General features: G+C 36.1%; 1 protein-coding gene and 1 long non-coding RNA gene across 9 annotated transcripts in view; one reads left to right on the top strand and one right to left on the bottom strand.

Annotated features, from left to right (window-relative positions):
- Positions 1-21567, bottom strand: part of LOC100643794 (nucleolysin TIAR) — a 580836-nt gene that overhangs the window by 219117 nt on the left and 340152 nt on the right. The window lies entirely within an intron of this gene.
- LOC110119944 overlaps positions 3740-21567 on the top strand; it is a 343350-nt gene continuing 325522 nt past the window's right edge. For both annotated transcript variants that reach the window (XR_002308472.2, XR_007223634.1), the window contains exon 1: positions 3740-4129. This is a non-coding gene — a long non-coding RNA (uncharacterized LOC110119944). The remainder of the gene's footprint in view (positions 4130-21567) is intronic.

Here is a 21567-nt window from a genome sequence, read left to right as displayed (position 1 = left end):
ACAAAGAAATTATGGTGTAGCCATTGCGCGTGGGAAGTTAACTATCAGAATATGTAATTTTCAATGACAAAATATTTTGTGCGGTCATCAGAGGATTAATTGAAAATGGAAATGTCACCAGCACTGTACTGCAATTGCGAGTTCGTAGGTGGACACAGCAGTAGGTGTGAATGCATGAAAGAGCAAACGACAGTAATAGGTATTGTATTGCAAAACAACTGGCAGCAGTGCACTTTCGAAGAGTGTCGTATGCGTTTGTTAATTAGTTTATTCGGTCTATTATTATTTGAAAACTCCATGTTGAGTATGTCGCGTCACTGTGTACAAGCGAACGCAAATAATCACCATTCCTTCTTCATAGATGAGCATAAACTGCACTGCAATTACGTAGATTATTTTATCATAACAGAAAGAATGAGAGTAATAAGTATACACTATCGCTCAAAAGTATCTGAACAATTCGTTGATTCTTGGCAAAATATATTTTAAGGAAAAAATTACAAACAAATTAAACTGCTCCGATTTTATTTCTTATAATTATCATAACTATGCGTAATAGCATGTTACGATCCGATTAAGCCAATATGTAATAATAAAATTGGTTTGCAATTGTGAAACTTCATAGAAGCATTTTATTACTTGTTTTACCTTTAGGTCCTCTAATTTTTGACAGATTTTTGTTTGAAAATGTAATACTATTGCTTAGTGTTAATTGTGATTTCAATAAGATACAATTGATTATTAAAGCGTATAATGTGTTAATAACGCATGTGTAATTAATTATATGTATTTAGTGCGCCTGATTTCCACTTAAGCTAGATTGGATTTCAAACGCATAACAGTGCAGCGTGTATCAGTGAATATTACTTTTTAAACATACTGTTCATGACATCGAAAAGTATTTCAGATAAATATCGAGTAATATTGAGAAGAACGTGATCAAATGTTATTGATTCTTTATTCGAGAATAACGCGTTAGTTATCGTGAATTATTTTCCGTTTATATCTCTTAAAACATTATTATGTATCAGTGATGCATTCAATCCTTCTAACTCATCTTTCATTCTTCTTCCTATCTTTCTATCTCTAAGAAACGACAGTCCCATATACACCTAATAAATCTAATAAAGTTGAAGGTAACAACAAAATAATAAGCATCTGTACATCGAATGTACATCGGAGGCAACTAACCGAAGCGCGTAATCCTCCGTGTCAGAATATTCCACATCGTTGTTAAAGGATTAATTGAAAATGGAGATGGTATCAACGCTGGTTTGAAATTGCCAGAATGTAAATGAATACAATAGACAGGCATAAACGCGTGTGCGCACGCGACAGACATTGTTAGTCCGTAGTGAGACACTCGACCACGTTACGCCACTAATTTCAAAGCGCATCGCCAACCAGTTGATGACGTAATACATGAACACGACGTAGACGTAGTATCGAAACACATGTTTATCGCGTAACGAACCTTTTGATGCGTGAACAACGACTACGGGAAAAATGGAAACGAGAGTCGCGTGATTCACTGGCCGCAGGAAAATAAGGGATGAAAGTTATGGATGAACAGCGAGGCGCGAGGTAATCGACATGGAACCGCTCATTTTTTCCCTCACTGGAGCAAAAAGTCTGGAAAAAGTTATTTCCGTCGAATCGAGGAAACGTTCGTTCGAAAATCTATTTAGCCTATATCACCTTAGATGGAATATCGATATTCATTATTGTAAATTGCGATATAATTGACAAGGATGTTCATGATGCTCTTTAGTAACTTTTTTTTACAAGACAGGAAATGTATATTGATAAAATTATTGTAAATTATAAAATTTCTTGTGATCTATAGGTATATTCGTTATAATTTGAAACTAATTGCGATTGAAAAATAAGACTCCTTTGGTAGCATTTTCCGAATGGTGAACATTTTACCTACATATAAATAACCCTTATGCTTTTTTCATGTTTTAATAAAAATTTAATGCCTTTTTATATCATTTATATAAGTGATCATAGATGCTACATTATAGATAAAAAAGTACACCATTATTTTAAAAATTAATTTTAACAAAACTAATATTTTTCGATATTTTCAGTCGAAAGTCGAAGAAAAATATAAAATGAAACTAGGATTGTAAGGCTTTGACTTTATTTCTTACGATAGGCACTAACCAACTATTTAAACTGTGCGACTCATTTACATGGGCCATAGAGAAGCCCGGCTATAAAGCAATCTTTAATATCGGTTATCCGGAGTCGCTATCAGTTCAGTATCTCTGAACTTTCAGAATCACTTCCGTTATGGTGCACTTAATTGCCATACGATTGTTGGAAAGACTATGAAACTACAGATTAAGAGCGTTGGTACGCTCATTTATTTTCAGACACATGGAAGGCAAGTATGACGTAATTGTCGAATTTCGTTATACTATTGTTTGATATATTATTATTCTTTAAAAGGAATGTTCCTACAACAAAGTACGGAAATCGAAAGAGTGAGAATTCATAAATAGTCACGATTTCCTAATGTATCTATTTCCTTATTATTACATACTGTGATAGAACATATTTCATCACATTTAATATAGTATCAATAGTTACTAATAATTTCTAATATTCCATTTCTTTACACTTACTGATTATCTTGAAATTCTATAAAATAGAAATTTAATAAGATATATTACAATAATATCACTTGTTTATAATACTTTTCATACTAGATGAAGAAATAACAATGTCTTTTAAGAGTTTGGACGAATACTAAATGTAATACACATCAATATTCTCAAATTTGATGTTATTTGATATAATAAGAGAAATAATCCATGTTTTAATATTATAAAGGGAGAAGATCTGTATTTAGACTTATATGTGTATATGTCTGAGGTAATCTCAGAATCAGAATTAATTAACAAGATACTATATGCTTATGGTTAACACGTACATTATTCATACTTCCCTTCCATTTTTGTTTCATATTACTCTTCCCTTCACCTCGCTCGATCGTTTAACATTTAACTGACTAATTTAATGATTTACCTAGTTACTAAATGATTGCTGCATGCTGGCCTTGAAATTTCAATTGTTCACTGAAATCTGTATTTCTGCTGCACTTGATTGATGGGACGAATAGCACATAACGGAAAGAGACGAATCGGTTGCCAATGAAACGCGTGCGCGCACGATCACACTTTCTAAAAACATACCAAATATATTATCGTACAAAGATAAATTCCCTGTAACGTGATCCCGGGGAAATTATGTCTTACGTCGTTCGAAAACTTGGCAGAAAAATTGGCAAACAAACTTTCTCACTCACTCATCGAGACGAATTTGTACGTTGACAAACGCGACGATCGATCATTCTAATCGATATCGATTGGCGATTCGAATAGAACATATTCGAACTAGAACGAATTACCGACTCATAAACGCATCTTTTCAATTCCCTTTTTCCCATCGAATACGCATAAAACATACTCGATGCTCGTTTATTAATGGAAACACCGTGAAAGTATAGTTTATCTATCGTAGTGTCATAACCCTACGGCGTAAATATTCGAAAATCGAAACGCGAAATCGATACAGTGTGTAGGAGAGAGTTAAGCTACGTTCGACTTGAATATCGCCATTCATCAGGCAAGTTAACATACATTAATTACATACATACATTAATATACTTACTCGTTGGCCGAAATAATCTCTTATATGTTGCGTTTTCCCAACGAATTTTATTATCACTTCACGTCGATTTATACTCAACTCTATAAACACTACGTGATCACTTTGAAGTAATTCGATTAAGACTATAGTACACATATGCATTGCATAGTAAACGTTCGTCGCGACACGCCATCTGCGTATGCCCACGTATAACTGTCGCCATTACGAAATGTGTCCCGGCTCGATATGTTTACATTTTGTGCGGCTTCGAATTGCGTCTCAGTTTTGGTATCTGTAAGTTTACATTCTGTTCGGCTCGATCGCGTTCGCGAGGAAAACATTCCATCTATTAGTACGCAACGAACCCCAGTCAGGGTCGGTCACAATGTGTAAAGTGTAAAATTTTGGTTACGAAGTGTTCTATGGTGCCGGTTCTAACTTGGAATTACGATATTGGATCGGAATTACGGTAAGTCCTCCGTTTCAATTATTGTCATAATATCGTGGATGGACGGTGGAACCGCCTATAACGCGAGGGATATGTCTTATGTTACGAGAAACAGCGTTATATGAGCCATATACATTATACGTACATATGTATATGGTACGAATTTGCGTTATGCGGAAACACGTCATATGGGGCCTTACTGTACAATATGGCGGAAAACGAATGTTCTCGAAAAACATACTGCGCCTACTTTGCTAACGTATTTTGATTTCGACGCAATACAGATATACGATTACGATGAAAAGAACGTATCGATATAGCACCCAAAGCTATGCAGTACGTGGATAAGCCTAACACAATTTATAAAAATCATTTGTTGTTACTTTCAAAAGTATTTACTACTATATCCAAATACGCGTAATAAACTTACATGAATTAAAAAATGTTCAATCAATTAACAATCTATACTGCAGAATAACATTTTTTATCGTTTGAGATGTGAATATTAAATTCCTCTAAAAGAACTAACTTTTTCTTTTTCAAGTTAGATATTTTAAAATAACTTAAAACTTTCATTTTTAATTTTAAGAAGCATATTAGAATTCGTATTAATCTTTCTGGTGCAGTGGTACTTAAGGATCTTAAAATAGGTACATGCAACAAAGTGGCTAAAAGGCAATCACGTATTAACATACCCACGTATTAACTTCAAACACGATTATTCCAGCCCAATGAGTCCAACCATCCTTTACAGTTTACCGCATAGCAGAATATTCTAAGTATGTATCTACATATGTACGTATACACGTTGCATATAGATGTATCCTTAATATTTACTGATCTGCTTGTACACCATGGTCTATACTTTTTGTATCTTTACTTTCTTTATTAATATTTGGCGAATCATACCTCTTATCGCTGTAGAATGTCGCACGCGGTCTACAATCCCTGATAAGTATAAATAACATTCTATTTGAAGAAAAAGATGCAAGCAAAGGTCGATTTAAGTAAATATTTGAGTGCCATTGAAATAGAACTTCTACTTCATCAAAGTTGAGATTCTGTACTCGTTTAACAGCGAGCTTAAAATTGTATTTAAAGAGTGGGTTTTCTTTCAAAATTAAAGTTTTCTTTGTACTTTCCTTCTACTCCTCTACTCAGAAATGACTTTACTTCGGTGTGCAAGTTCTATTAGGAAGTGATCTTAAATCGATTTCGTAACATATTTTCAACAATCTTACGCTTGTATATTTTATACAATTATACGTTTCTGGAATGGAAGAATTCCTGTTTGAGAATTTCATGCTCAAGCCAATTGAAAAATCTGCTTCAGAAATTAATCACGAGGCACGAAATCGTTATTTCAATCGTATGAAATCGTAGCAGGTCTTTTCCAAGTTTTCTCAAGAATGCACACCGGTGCAGACGTATTATCAGGCGAGCTTTCCGAGTTCGGATGTATTCTTCATTGTTCGTGTTACAATCCTCACGAGCACGGTGTCTCGCGTGTATTTCCTCGAGAAACTACATCCCCAGACTTTCGCGCGTATACGTATCCGCTACTCAGCACCTACGCGAATACACTCAACAGGTTCGCGCGTCCACCCACACAACTTCCCGCCACGGTACATCCAACACGACTCGTTTTGTTTTCGTAGCACTGGCTGCGTTTTCTAAAGGTAAGCAAAACAATTAAATCAGTAACGAAGAACTTGTCGCGCGCGGAGTCACAAGAGAGTAGCCCTTCACGGGGAAGCTTATTGTGGCTTCCACTTCAGATAAGTGCTGTACGCTTGTGTATAGCTACGTTCAGCTCCGCGAAGCAATGAATCTCTTCCGCATCGGTGATTGCGCATTCGCGAAAAATTGCTCTGTAATGCGATTCCAGGGAAAATAAATTCACTGAAATAGAAAGATGCGTATTACGTAAGCTGTAAGCAATCGTTAAACGATCGAAGATTCAAATAAGCCTGTATTCAAAGTACGCCGCTTAACACCTAAATGCACTTTAGATTAGGCTTTTCATACGTCGTTAAGATTCAGTGTATTGTTTAATTAAATTTAATTGGTAACGAAATAGATATCTGAATTGCTGTAATCCAATATACAGTAACACTGTATAGTATCATACGAAAGTATTTGAATGTTTATCACAAAAAATTTCATCTCTGTATCATGTCCGCGTTATGTAAAACTATCTTGAAATTTCATCAAATTACTGCATTACAAAATGAGACACGACTGTCGCGATTATATTGATCAAATTTGTAATCAATTTGAAAATGTACCTAGAAGCTACAAGATATTTACTGCAAATATGTATATTTAGTAAAAATTAGTATATAACACGAATAGTCGCCTTAGGCATATGTATATTACCTAAGTATTGAAAATAGTCCTTACTAAATATTGAAACATTTACATTAACATAATGGGTAATTGATTATTGAAATGCTTTTGCTAAATTGCCAAGTAGCTAAATTTACCAATGTAACAACGATAGTCGATAGAGAAAGGTAACATTCCTCAAAATATATAATTGTTACACAACAGAAAAAAATGTATTGAAAAATCCCTGTATGGTACATGAACAAATATTTATTTACGAGATATTAAAAAGGATATACGAAATAAACACGTCAGGTATCGAGTTCCAATTCTTGGTTGTAGAATTATAGACGTGCGATTGGTCTCAAGTACAGTTCTTTGTGCAAGTTAGGCGGAGGGCACGGAAGTGGTATTACACTCCATTCGCGATTTCAAAATTTTGATCAATGATGATAACGACGAGAACGCGGAGTTCTCGAATCGAGTCAGCGGGGACGATAAAAAGCATCGGTTACAGATTGCGAAGAGCCACGAGAATGGAATAGCTTGGGTGAAGGAGAGACTGGCGAGGGGTTAAAGGTGAAGGGAGGAAGAGATGGAAGAAGAGTGAGTTCGTATTAAGGGTAATGGGCATTATCTCCATCGATCCCGGCTCACTATCCTACCACCCGACTCCCACCTCGCCCATCACCCACTATTCCGGAGCTGCTGGATAGCTGGTTGGTTCGTTCGAGTTGGTCAGAGCAAAAACGCATGGGAATTCATCCGTCTATGGTGAACGGTGGATCATAAAATGCGGGTAACTCGACCAAGAGATATCGGTGAGCGCATGCGTAAATACCGGAACTCCGGTTTTTCTCTTGAAAAAATAATTACCCATTGAAATCAGTGGATTTGTTAATACGCCGCTCGTTTTCGCGTGACGGTAATTGAAAGAACGTGCAGCGCTTTTCTCCCTCTTTTGTTCCTTTTTTTTTTTTTTTTTAAATTCGATCGAACCTCCTATAGCTATCCTTAACTCGCAACCAATTAAATCGCAGTTTACGATAATTTCGCAAAACCGCGGTCGAACGATTAAATCGTGGCTAGTTTATGAAACTTTCGGTACATAACGTTATCTGTCATCCGTGATACGGCCAGCATATTATACTTCAATCTCTATTGTTTTCGCTAATATTTATCGGAACACGATAAATCCATATCTACAGATGGGGAAGAGGATATTTGTCTGGCTCGAGGCAAATCATACGCGCGAAGCCTGGAAATCGATTTGTCACCGGCGAACGGATGAAAGTTTTAAACGAAAACGTCACTTACAACGCCTCGATCCTCGCTAGACTTTTCTATTTCTCTGTTAAAAGTAAATTCTTATTTTCGCGGTGCGCGTTGACCTTCAACTTGCCTCGTTCCGACAACAATCCGACACGTTCTCCATCACCGTCTCGAATCATTAATCCATAATGTGCAATTTGGTATACCAACAATCGAGTATATCTCGATCGAGTAACGAAGGAACACGTTATACTTGCTGAATACGTCTTTTAACGTTGCCGTACCACACCAATCTGTACTGATTGTACCTGCAATTGGCTTTCGCCGCACTCGCCAGTTAATCAGTATAAATTAGGGCGTGGCGTTCGCTGAAACTTCAAAATGAACGTCTCGTAATAGGGACCAGGCGATACCCGAACCAGAGTTCGGTTTTTACGAGGGTTTTACCACTTTTCCATTACTGGTCGGTCGCCTGTGCGCGAACCGTCAAGTGGAAAGGGGGTGACGGTGACTAATTGTCGCAAAGGCGATCATGATATGTCCCTCCTCGTAAATCTGATTGGCTTCGCTTACTGACCTCGCTCGCAATCTCCCCGGTACGATCTGCTCCTTGTCGCACGTATACGTCGCACTACGCCCAATTCGGGACGGCATTTTTAGATTTCCCGAAATCGACCGCGGTCTTTTTCAGCGATCCAGAGATATAAACGGTGGCCTGACGAAGGCGCCGCCTTTAACCGGATAGAAACGGGCTGGACGAGATTCTTATCGGCCGCCACTCTAGCAGGAAGCACCCTTCGCGAAATATATGAATCGACGGGGATGAAATGATGCGTTTGGGTTACGGTGACCGATTCAACTGCCACGAAATAACCGGCTTCAAATTATCAGTTAGCTGTCGTTGAATGATTTTTTAACTGCATAGCCAGGGAGCGCGGCACACGCCTTTTTATCGTGCAACGTTCACTTCGTACACGCTCGTTACACTGAAATGCCGAGGTTCGATTTTTGCCTCGCGCAATTTCCAATTACTTGCACGTTACTTGTGCTTGAGAAAGCACGCTGATCGTTGTCGATTCTGTTCATTCCGCTCATGTTACTCGATCTTACACTGCCTTGTTTCATAGAATTGGGAAAGAGTAAAGAATATCGACTGTTACGTGTCTACCGTGCACTATGTTGCGTGCCGATGATTAAAGAACGTAGAAACTTGGAAGCTTTTAATTTTGTATAATTCGTATTAAACTACACACGAGATACGTCGGTGGAAAAGTGATGGAAAATTTATTACGTTTCATGCACATAAGTGTGTTCACTTTTTAAGTAACTTATTTATCGGTTTAAAGAAAGTTGGAAACATTTTCCGTTCTCAATACACGCTTTAGCGTATATATATTCACAGCCTTATTTAAAAATTGATATCATTCGAAAACTTGGATAGTTTCCAGTTATTCACAAATTATTAATATTGTATAATATATTTTATTAATTAAATTGTATCACTAAAAAGAATATTGCTTCTGGAATAGGATCAAATGTCATTTCTGTAGCTTATAAATCTGAAGAATTTAAAGAAATCCTTTTCATAGCGTAATTCGAAGAATCCATTTTCCATTTGTATCACCTTATAACATCTCGAACATTCGGATGTATAAATTTCATATTACTTAATTTTTGTTCAAAACTTACGTACTAATTGATTTTTACCTTATTACATTTCATATCTAGAGAAAAATAAGCGTTGCGATTGAAGTTTGAATCCAAATAAAAATAATTGCGATAGAATAGCTAACCTAAGAAAAGCATCGGAATTTCTCAAATGTTAATCTTCCCCTCTTAAGTCAAATTTTGTATTTAATCCCTATTAATTTTTCGTTTATCCTCAAGTCGTTAAATACCAACAATTAAACATTTAATATAAAATTTCAAGTTAGATACTAAAATAAAAAGTTAAAAATGTTTGGAATAAGTACATGAAGAATCGTAATAAATAAAAGATTGGTCATGGTAGAAAAGAATCTTAATCGAAAAGAGGAAGCAAACAAGTGGTGACAGAAGTTCTCACAGTAGGAATTATCTTTCACGGCGACATCCCACAGCTTCGCGGAAACCAGAAGATATCTGGATAGGAACGCGACGCGCCACCGGCATTCCTTGTTTCAATTCCTCTGCCTTCTCTGTTTCCCTTTCCATCTCTTCTCCTTAACTACACTCTCTTTGCCTGAGCAGGCCTTTTCCAATAAGTAGATCCCTATCGAAATTATCTAGAACATCCAGTTACATTATTACTGCGTTTGGGATATGGGAACCTGATCTAATAACCAAGTTCCTTGAAATTCGCTCTTGTGAACAGAAGCACAGTAATCCTTTGTAACTACAGATTCAAGTACATCGTTTAAGATGCTACTTCTAGAGAGGCGGGGAGGTTGAGAATCCGGAGGAATCGCATTTATATTATTCTATTTCCAAAAAATATGTGTACTAAGAATTTGAACTAGAAAATTATCAAAATTATATGATGTTTGAAAACAGTAAAACAATAAATAGTAATATGTTACGTTAGATAGAAATTTATGTTGTATAAAAAACATTAATAGAAGATATTGGTACCTAAGTTATACTTTTCGTAATTGGCTAATATGTATGTTAATTACAAATACGTATGAGAAGCTGATCTCGTAGGTTTATTCATTTTTCTCTTATTAATTTTTAAGAAAATGTTTTAGAATTGTCTGTCTAGATAAAAATGTCCCTTCAGATATCCTTTCATTTTCTTTCATTTTATCGTTACGTAGGGGATGTTATCATTATATAAGGACTTACATTCTTTTGTATTAATTTGGAGAAATTGTGATTTATGGTCCTGTCAACCTTTTTCCCTTCTGATATTATTAAAAATGCTAGTTGATTATTTGGTAAATTTATCATCTGCGTATGACAGGTTGGTAGGATAGAAAAGATTTTCTTAGATTTTATTAGTAGATAAAAAAATAAATTTTGATTAATCATTATTACAAAATCTATCAATGACTGAAGATTCTGTATTTCTTACAAAGTATTTCTTGAGTAGACAAAATCTGGCGAATTTTACATCAACATTGTTTTATTACTTCTATTATACAGGTTCAGCTAGACTCAGTTAATGTTAATCAAACGTTATATAGTTGATAATCAAATAGAGAATTTATTTGTTAAAGTAACCTCATCTAATTTTATTATTAAAGATGCTTCTAACATTAGAAATATTTATTATACCAGCTTATATTTATTCTATTTCTTCCACTCTTATTTCACTTCTATGTAAATACATAATTCACACTTGAATTTGAAGTTCGATAAAGGAGCTTCGCTTCGTCAAAATAGAGAGCAACGACGACTGCTCGGATTTAAGTATCGCCCCTTTAAAACATAGGAGTTAAAAATGGTGAGGGTACAGCGTTAGGGGAAGTTCTTTGATAGAGCCGTAACGAAAAAGTATGCGGATAAACGGGGTGGACGGGTGAGATTGTGTAGTAGCAGGAGAAGGGTGAAGCGTAATGTTTCGCGCGGCAGGACCCGCATGACGTAGCATTAAGATAGTATCCTTCCCTAGGAGAGTAATAAATACGCAAACAAACTTTCCTCGTTAACCTATCGGGGATTCGACAGATCATGGTCGCAGGTTATGTCGAAAACGTGAATCAGATAAAAATCATTCATTTCGCTTAAACGTGAAAAAAGATCTCTCTTCGTATTCACAATGTGATATAGATAATTGAGGAGCGTTTACATTTTTAAATTCAACGCTATTACATCTATGAAACGATTTAAAAACCTTGTTGCTATTAATTTCATTGATAGCAGCTCTACATTCCCGATGCAACAGACTCTAGACTTGAAGTATAAAAGTCACTCGTACATTGAATGACGATTTCCATACACGTACTTCTCACAGCTATTCGAAATGTTTAAAATTACATGTTGCGGTGCGGTTAATGATTAATGTTTCAATGCGCTTAAATGCCACTTCGCCGGAACAACTCTTGTTCTATTTATCGGTAATAATTATTATAATTCAAATCTGTTATATATATTTAATGTTATTGCGATGAGATTTTCAAACGCGTTGCTTGTATTTACATAACCAATTGTAATGTAAAATTATTGAATACGTATTTATATAATCACAATTATATTTCATCGCATTTTTTATTTTAGTTTAGCTAATGGTTTTTGTTCATAATATAAGCCATGAATTTATTATGTCATTTGTTCTAGCCTGTTTCATTATTTCGTATTATCAGTGCAGATAGTAAAATTTAGAGCAATGTGATAAATAATATAGTATGTATTTAACATATTTGTCCCCTAAAATTTACTAAATGAAAGTTCTGCCGTGTTTAGAGTTTGATGAAATAGTTTTCAAAGAATCTTCTCGGCTATTATAATTTCTTCTTTGTCTTATTGTATCAGTAAGGTGAGATAAAAAATATGTCAGTAAATGTAATTTATAAATTACATATAATTTGAGGCACCTGTAAAATGTACAATTTTTTCATTTACGTCGTTAGTTCGCCTTTTCTCAATTGAAATTTTTTATGGAAATTCGAAAGAATTCATCTCAACCCACCATACAATTCGAAAGAAGAAAATGTTTTAACTAGAAACGGTTTCTGGAGTTGCAAGTTTGTATCTTAACAATGTGGTAGGCTTCATCGTGGTATCAGTAACAATGGTGCATATGAATTCATTTGCGGTTTCTCGCATTACAGTGACGTTAATCGTGCGCACGCGCCTCAATGGAAAGTGGTATTTTGTGTAATACCTATCTTCAAACGTAAAACTGTTCTATCTCATCCTCTTCCAGCCCCTTTTCTTCCTGCCGCCCTCTTCGCGTACTCTCCATCTATCTTCGTTCGTCGAGCGTAATTCAATTCTCGGAGCGGAGTGGAAGCATCAAAATATTAGCATATTGATCAGCCTACCTCTGGCTGCTCTCTTAAATCCACAAGCGTGAAACGCACTTAATGCGAGCAACCACTTTGGCTGTTGCTACAGCGAATGCAATATCTGTCGCCTGTTGCGATCATCCATATTGTACCTGATCTCTGGATACCGATACAACCTTTCCAAAGAAAATGTTACGTTAATAAGTCGCTACCCGATGCCCAAGAAATGATACAACTTTAACACGATAAAGAGCGTGGAAACTTGACAAAATATGATCCACCGCTCGTCGTACTGGTTTATTCGCTGATAAAGCTGATGTTTAGTCTTGACTCGATTATAATTTTAAAATAAAACGATGTTATGGGAGAAATAAAGAAATTTTTACTGTTTTTTTTTTTTAAATAGATATTCAATTCCATGAATGAAGTAAATAACTGTTACAAAAAAGAAAGTTAAAAGAATGTTAAACATATAAAACATATGATAAACATGTAAGGATTTTAAAAAGATTTTATGAACAAATCGTGCGACTAATTAAATTTGTGTTTCTACTACAAACTTATTGTTTTTTTTTTTTTTTTTTTTAAATAAAAGCCAATCTTCAACGAAATCTTCAAGGGAATTAAAAGAAATGTTATCGGAGCCAAGAATTATATGTTTTCTATAGAATTTTCATCGATTTTAGATAGTACATTAGGAGCAAAAGCCTATTCTATTAGTGCGTATCTTATTCAAAGAAGAAAAGGTGTATTGTTGGTGACAAAGACCAAAACGGCGACACGTGAACGTGCCTAATGACCGCAAATTTTAATGCGGGGGCAACGTGCTTCGAGAGAAGAACGGTGTCCACGCTTGTCTTTTCAAACGACCCTCTCTCGCCACGCGACGATCTGATTAAGGCGAATTTCACGCTACAAGTAATTTTCGAGCTCATAATAGAATTCGCTCTATGTATAAAACCCTTGAAAAGTCTGAAAATAATGTAGACGACCGAAGTTTCAGACGTTCGAAGGCTGGCGGGGAGATAAAATCGACGAAACAAAAGCGAATTAATCCGCCGCGTTTCAAGCGGCCGTGCAATATTAAACGCTTATTTCGATTACAACGCGATTTGACGCGATTACGAATCGAACGTTTTTGGGCCAGCACATCGATTAATAGAAACGCGGTTTAATGAACCTGACAAATAATTAATATTAATGTTTTCAATTAAATAGTAACGAATCCCATTATGCGCGCGAATCTTTCCGAATTCACAATAAAATTAACAGCAAACGAATCGCCGATACTAATTTACATACATACCACATACGCGAATTAGCTATCGTGTACCACAATTGGCATACCATAATCTACACCAATGCTAATTAACATGATCGTGATCAAAATTAAAACCCTTAACCCGACGAACTGCATTTTGTGCAATTATTTCGCTATCAATCTTTTATTAGATCCTCTCTACTCGTATAATGTTTGTATCTATGTAACTAATTGCAATTGTTAACCTGTGTGGTTCCGCTTGCAAAATTGAATTAATATTATTAATGAGATTTTACAAGCTATAAGTCGCAATAATTAATAAATAATAAATGCTGTGTAATAATACTACATAGCAGTAAAGAGTTGAACAATAAAATGAACGAATCTATGCAACTACATTTTACAGATTACATGTTATCAGAGAAATTATAATCTGTCAACTTACTGCAAAAAAATATTATATTAGTTATTATTAATCGGTTATTATGTCAGGAAGTTTTGTTAGTTGATTTCACTGCATCGAACAAACCGATTTACGATAGATTGTGTATCTCGAGACGCGAGAAGCAAATCCAGTCAGCGAACACGACTTCCGTATGCGGCTTGCAGCTGCTACTTTACAGGTGGATGTACGATGGTATGCTCTTGTCAGCTAGCTAGCCAGCATAGTGTTAGCCATCTAGTCAGTCAGTCAGTCAACCAACTAAACAGCTGTCACCCTAGTGAATACTACACTGCACTGGTTTGACACTTGCTGGTCGCTGAACTATACACCGTCGATCAAAAGTTAAGGATTATCTTCGTTAAATGCTGATTATTGAGTGATAATTTATGAAGCATTCGCTGTTCAGATATTTTCGGCTTGAAAAAGATTTGACGGATAATACCGTTTTCAAGCGTTCAAATGTGTTAACATTTTATTACCCAAAACTTGAATAGGATAGGATATGATAAATATCATGTAGGATTGCAGTAAACAGAAAGATTCTTCCAAATCGGAACTTCAAACTTAGGAATGTAAAGCGAAGTGTTGGCCGTTAAAAAATTTTACGACAGATGTTTGTCTTTCCCCGATGAAGTAATTTTAATTTAAATTTATATACGACGAAAAGCTTTTCTTGTATTTTTAAGTAGAAAAATAATGGATTTGGAACGACGTTTCACTGTTATTTTTTCTTCCAACGATTTGCATAGTTTAATGTGCGACACTGTCTTAAAAAGTTCAACATATCACGGAAATAAAATTTTTGAATTTATAATTAGTTTGCTCCACGATAGTTTTGTCAAATCAAATAATAAGGGGGTGGTAAGAAATTAACAAAAGATACCAAATAAAACATATCAAAGATATTTCTTACGTTAAAGTATAATTATGAGAATAATAATAATATATGATTAAACTAAAATTTGAGATCAAAGTCAATTTTAGTTGTCAATGTTATCTTACCCAATGATTATATTAGTTATATCTCATTAATTTAGTAAAAAATTATATATCGTCTATATAGAACTATACTTCATTTTGGTTTACGTCTATACAATTAAACTCCATTTTTTTCACATATTGATATGAACCAATTAAAATAACGAAGAGACACGGAAAAGAGAGAAAGAAAGAGAAAGAAAGAATGAAAAAGAAAAAGAAAGAAGAATATCTGCCTTTTCCTATTCAACGTTTTTCACCTCACTCAATCCATTCATGGAGTTAAACAGAAGAGAAACCCTTGTGTGACCTCACCATTAAGAATCTGATTACTACGTTAATGCATTTTTAGCTTTAAACAATACCAAAGCTCGAAGTTCTAGAATTTCTAATAAGTGGTATACGTTTATAATAGATTAAATAATAAATAATTACTTATTCTTTTTATACGTGTATACCCTAAGTACTTGATGTTTTATGACAAAACTTATCTTCTGTTTCTCTTACCGAGGAATTCCAGTCTGCTAGTAGATTTTAGTTTGCAAGCTGATCACTTTTCGGAATTTCCAGAATCGTTTTGTGATCACTCACTTGGTAAATTAGAATATAAGATTCAAATGGTTCGCGTTGAACACGCAATTCATCGTTTCCATAGAAGTATACAATGCTCAAGAAGGTTCCATTACTTCGAATCAAAGAGAAGAAAGAAATAAAGTATTCGTTCGCACGCTCACCAGACATTTTTTCGCTGAAAAGCAATCCACGTCTGTTGTCGATCAAGTCTAACGGTGAGACTTTTTCTCACGGACCGTCTTTCATGGCTGAGTCTTCTCATGCCAAATTTTAGATTTATCCGTCGCCGAAAGGGGGTCAGATTTTGCTTCGGCAGTCGAGGCAGCCGGCCAACTGCACGCAAATCCATGCGGTTTTCCACGTGTAATCCACCAGACCTCGTCCCGCAGAAGCGGATAGAAAAGGATAGGAGCCGATATTCGAGTAGGATCTCGATTCGGTGCGTCGTCCACTTCCGCGATGTTTCGTTCCTTCGATGTATCTTGGCGTCACCGGTGCACCCGTCTCTATATCCTGCCACTGAACCAGTATTCTTAGGTATCGTCGAATATTTCTGTCCGCCACTGAATATCTTTGTCCCCGCGACGATATCTTGAATCCTCCTCCTGTCATCCCTCGCTATCTTCTCTCCGTCTCTTCTTCCATTTCTCTGTAAATGCGTGGCTATGTAACATGCCGATATATTCGAAGAGCAACGGGGGACAAGTGTACGTGACCGTTTGATACTTGTACGTCCGGTTTTTACTAGGGAAATGCTATCTAAGCATCGACCAAGGTCTCATTTTCAGCCAAAACAATATCATTTCGTTGCCGGTATGGGGTTTTCCTTCCTCTCTCGGGCCACTTCTCCGGTCACGACAGGTAGCGGTTCCGGTTTTCGCCTGGTAACGCGACTAACCGGACTCCTCTCGACAGTCATTCGGTCCTCTGGGTGTTTCGCGGCTATAGCGTAGAACCTGCACGATTGGCCAGGCAACAACACCGGCAGTACCACTAGCTACAACACTAGCTGCAACACTAGCACCACTAGCTCTATACCCCTTCGTCTCCATCAAGTTTAACTTGGCGCAGCGAATTTCCAAGTACCGTTTTACGAGTTTTCGTTGCCACTGGGAATAGACGGATCAGTCGTTACGCCGCTCGGTAAATGTTGTTCCCGAAGTGACTACTCTACCTGTACGATACGCTCGGTCGTCTCTATGGAACTGGTCGGATAATCAATTTTGCAGCGAGATTACAATTCGTTTGCGACGCTACCGGAAACACCGCTATATCGTTAATTAGCTGCAAATCAGTTTTACTTTTTCACTGCGATCCACCAGTTCCGACAAATTTGTTGCGATTCGTCCGAATCTCGTTGGTTTGCCGAATCTCGTTCCCTTCCGATGTCATATATTGTTTACTTTAGCTGGACATGTTATTTTTTTTTCGCTGCGAAACTCGCTCATATTTGCATGCGTTTGTTTGCTATTGTTATAACAGAATTTTATACGAGCAAACATTTTCAAACGTTTGCTCGATGCTTTCTTTCTTGTTTGCCGTGCGTATGAAAGCTGACGTGGAAACGTTTTGTTTCCTAAATACTTGTCAATCGTTTTATGTGATTGTGACTTGTAAAGTTTCGCTAATAGTTATATTCAATTGCGCCGGAAGATCCTGATAAATTCCTAATACCTACTTAAGCAGTTAATTTCCAATAGTTCACACTGTAGCATATGTGTCAACTCTTTGGAACGAAGTATTTTTGATCTTGCACAATACTCGATGGAAATAGGATTTGATTTCTGTTTTCGAAGAAAATGAAATGTATTTTGTTATTTTTCAAAATCAGAATAGTTGCGTCAAGTAAAATGACATTTTCCCTTTAAATAATACAGAATAATACAGAAACATACACAAGGTGCATTCAACGAATTGCTGTGTGTTCGTGTCGACAACGTTGTGATAAGCGGGCTAATCCCTTAGCCGCTTAAGGGCCATTGCAAACATACCTAAGTGTGAAATGTACCCTATTTGTATGTATGTAAAATAACATCATGTTTCCAGAAAAATAACGACTTTTGAAACTTCGTTGCACAGTTTTTCTCATTTAAATTTTTATAAATCCCATTTGCAACCCTGTCTCGCATTCGGCGTAATTTAGTTTTCTTCTCCTAAAGGGGAAAGGTTCTCTTCGTAACGTGAAATGAAATGTAAATCAGAAGATTAAATATAAGCATGCAGATTGATTTAAAAATTCTATCAGTATCACATATGTTAACTAAAAATGTCACTGAAATTTGCCATTATTTTTTCGACTAATATCGTAAAAAAGAAATTAATTTGAACAATTTTATAAGTAAACATTTTTGGAGCATGAAAATTTGGAATGCAAGTAGACCAGATAAAATAATTTTTGCTTCAACATTTTTAACTAAAAATCGGTTAACTACGATCAATGAATAGTCTAGTTAGTCGGTTCAATTGTGAAGATCGAATGTTGTCATGCATTAACTGCAATCAGAGTGTGTTATTTCCTAAAACGTTTTTTAACCGTACATTCGGTATAAATTTGGTTGCGTATACGAGATAGTGAAGTTGTAGCTAAATTGTAACAGTAAAATATGATGAATAATTCGTAAACATAGGAATATGAATGGAAGTAGTAATATGATTTGTTGCATCACAACACAAAACTGGCTAAAAAACAAAACGAGGGATAAATCGGAGTTTGTATAAATGTTTTTATTAACTTTGTAGTTATACTTATCATATATTACGGAATATTATTTGAAAAATAGAAGAATGTTTCTCACTTCTTTGTTATAATGAGCTACCATAATCAGTGTTGTATATTTATAATTATACTCATTAACAAATATCTCGATATTCTATTCTCTATTCCTTTATACTTTGGAAAATAAATATTCTTTTTTTCTCTCTCTCTCGTTATGAGACATAAAAACGTTCTTTGTTTTGCTTAAAAAAAATCGAATCATTCTGAGTTTGTTTCCGTTACCTTGTGCGCTATACACGTCGTGCTAAAGATTTTCCTTCATGGTATGCGGATATTGACAATCACCTATGTCTATAGAGTTGAGTAGTAGGCAGTCACGATATTTTTAGATATTATCGTGATAACGTGTAAGGTCACCTTTTTTCTGGGTTTCTGATCAATGCTTTCAATGATTATCTAATATTGGTATAATTTATGTCGCGACACATGCCTTAAATATATACACTTGCGTTGCAATATATAATAAGTAATTCAATTATTTAGATATGATCATCATAGATATTTAACACGATCAAATTTTCTGAAAATCAGATATTTTGAATTACGTCACTTTCGAAACAAAAATTGAATATGATGAAATATTTGTAACGGTATTTAAATATTAAATTCATTACGATTCATAAACCTTTGGTATAATTATATTTCTCGTCCCTACTGATAGGAGAGTTTGTATTTCCAGGGAAAAATATAATGCTCTTTGATACTTCTGATAACAAAAGGATATAATATATTCGATAATGTATACGGTTATGACAAAATTCTGAAGTCATATCGCTTTTTGTCAGAATACTATACACCATTGAATTAATCCTCGCGCAGGAAATATTGAAAAGTACAAAAGAAGATCGTTCAAAACGAAAAACTTCCGTCGCTTTTGTATTAATAAAAACATTCCGGAAATTATTTAAAATAGGTCATCGAAGTTCGAACAAAACACGTAAAAGCGGAGTCGCGCTATAAACGAAAAAAAAAAAAAAATAAAACGCGGAACGTTCAATTAATTCGAAAGTACGATATTTTGCGCGGAAACGAAAATAACGCCTGTTCGAGGGTTCGATACGAATCAGCACCATCGCAATTTCTACCAATTAATAATAGCAATTATCTATAGAATTAACAATGCCAACAGTTGTTACGACATAACAGCGACTGCAGTGGCTGTGATCAACGCTCAATATTGAACGTTACTTTATATCGGCCGACGGTGTAATTAATTAATAATCAAATTCAAACGCATCCGTGAGCAGCGGTAACGAACGAGCTCGGTCAGAATGAAGAGTCGTGTCGATAAATCCGTGCTGAAACCGAGACTACCAGCGAGAGGTCGAAACAAGCCGCAATCAGGCGGAAGGCGCGGAAAACGCGAAAACTTAAGCGGAACTGAATAAAGTGGCCTCGAAGCAGCCCGTTGGCAAGAGGCCGGCGACGACCGGGTGGCAGAGTTGGGATGGAAGGGTGAATATAGAAAGACTGGCTGGTTACCACCCCTGCAAGGTACCTATGTAGCATTCAGCGGCGCGGATGGTGGTGGCGCGGCCTGGCGCGCCAACTAAAATTGAATCTGCGGACGAAACTTCGGTAACCTCGTCAGGAAACCGAAGCTAAAGCCATCCATCGCCTCCGCTTTCGTCGTCGGCCTCTTTCCCATCGGCGTACCCATTGTCGACTTCTGTTCTATCTTGGAAAATTGCTGCCTCTTTCGTTCATTCTCACCTCTCGCAGCCAATGTTTCTTCTTTTTTTATCTCATGGTTCTCCAACACGGCCGCCGCCGACGCGATACCAAATGCATTCGTTCTATCGTATACGCGTTGATAGATCGAGGCGAGGCCAAAGGAAACTGGAATTTCTCGAGTTTCTCTCTGTTCTTCGAACGATTGGTCCGAACTTTGTTGCTCGTTAATCTCGTTGCAGAGTTTAAGAGCCATAGATAGTGATACTTTAGCTGGAATCGTTAATGCGGCTCGTTCATAAATTTCCAGAGTTTATGGGATCAATAATTTCAAATAGTTCTTTCGAGAGTAGTAATACTTGGTAAATTACGGTATTCCTTGCTAATCGTGATATTTTTCGATTTAATCCTGCTCGTGGTTTCGGTCAGAAGGTGTTACGTGTTTCGAATTCAATTATGTTCTACGAAACGAACATCTTTCTTTACAATATACCACTTGCGTTTCACGCGAACAAAATGTTTCACAGTTCCATTTTACCGTAACGCAAATTTCCGGGTAGCAATTGTGTAATTGGACAAGGCCGGTGCTCTCACTATTTGAACCTTTTCAGTATACACGTTTTGAAGTGAGCACAGTCGAAACACTGGTAAATGCTGACAACCTTTCGTCCAACTCAATTTCTGAATTACGACGTTCTTCGCTTGCGTTTGGACGAATTTCGTGTAATGCTAATGGGTGCCTTTTCGCTGTTACCAATATGTAAACAGCTGAAAATGTTTACAGGCGCCTGCTCTCTGATAAAATATCTATATCCATTCGACTAAATGTAAATGCTATATCTGCATTTGCGATCATCGAGACAAATTTGAAAAATAAATACGATGCTATGAAAAAACATATTTATACACTCCCGTGATACTAATATATGTATCAATATATTATTACATTTAAACATATATGTTGGATTTAATACACAGAGAATAAGACTTTTCTTGCGTATCATCATATTCTTGCAATACTTTATGTTAAATAATAGAAAGAATTGTACACTACGGAAAGTTCCCCCTCTTCTACAACAAACTTCACTTGAAGCTCCTTGAGTGGACGCGAGAGCGCTAACGAAATTTCCGACCTATCTAAAGGGAATAATTTCGCGACGAATCCTTTACACTTTCGCTCCTTATTCCTATAAAACATCGGTAAACAGAATTAATTTTCTTATCAGA

Source organism: Bombus terrestris, chromosome 1 (assembly GCF_910591885.1).
Source record: "Bombus terrestris chromosome 1, iyBomTerr1.2, whole genome shotgun sequence".
NCBI lineage: Eukaryota > Metazoa > Arthropoda > Insecta > Hymenoptera > Apidae > Bombus > Bombus terrestris.
Note: the sequence above shows the minus strand (reverse complement) of the source record. Positions and strands in the feature narration are given on the sequence as shown.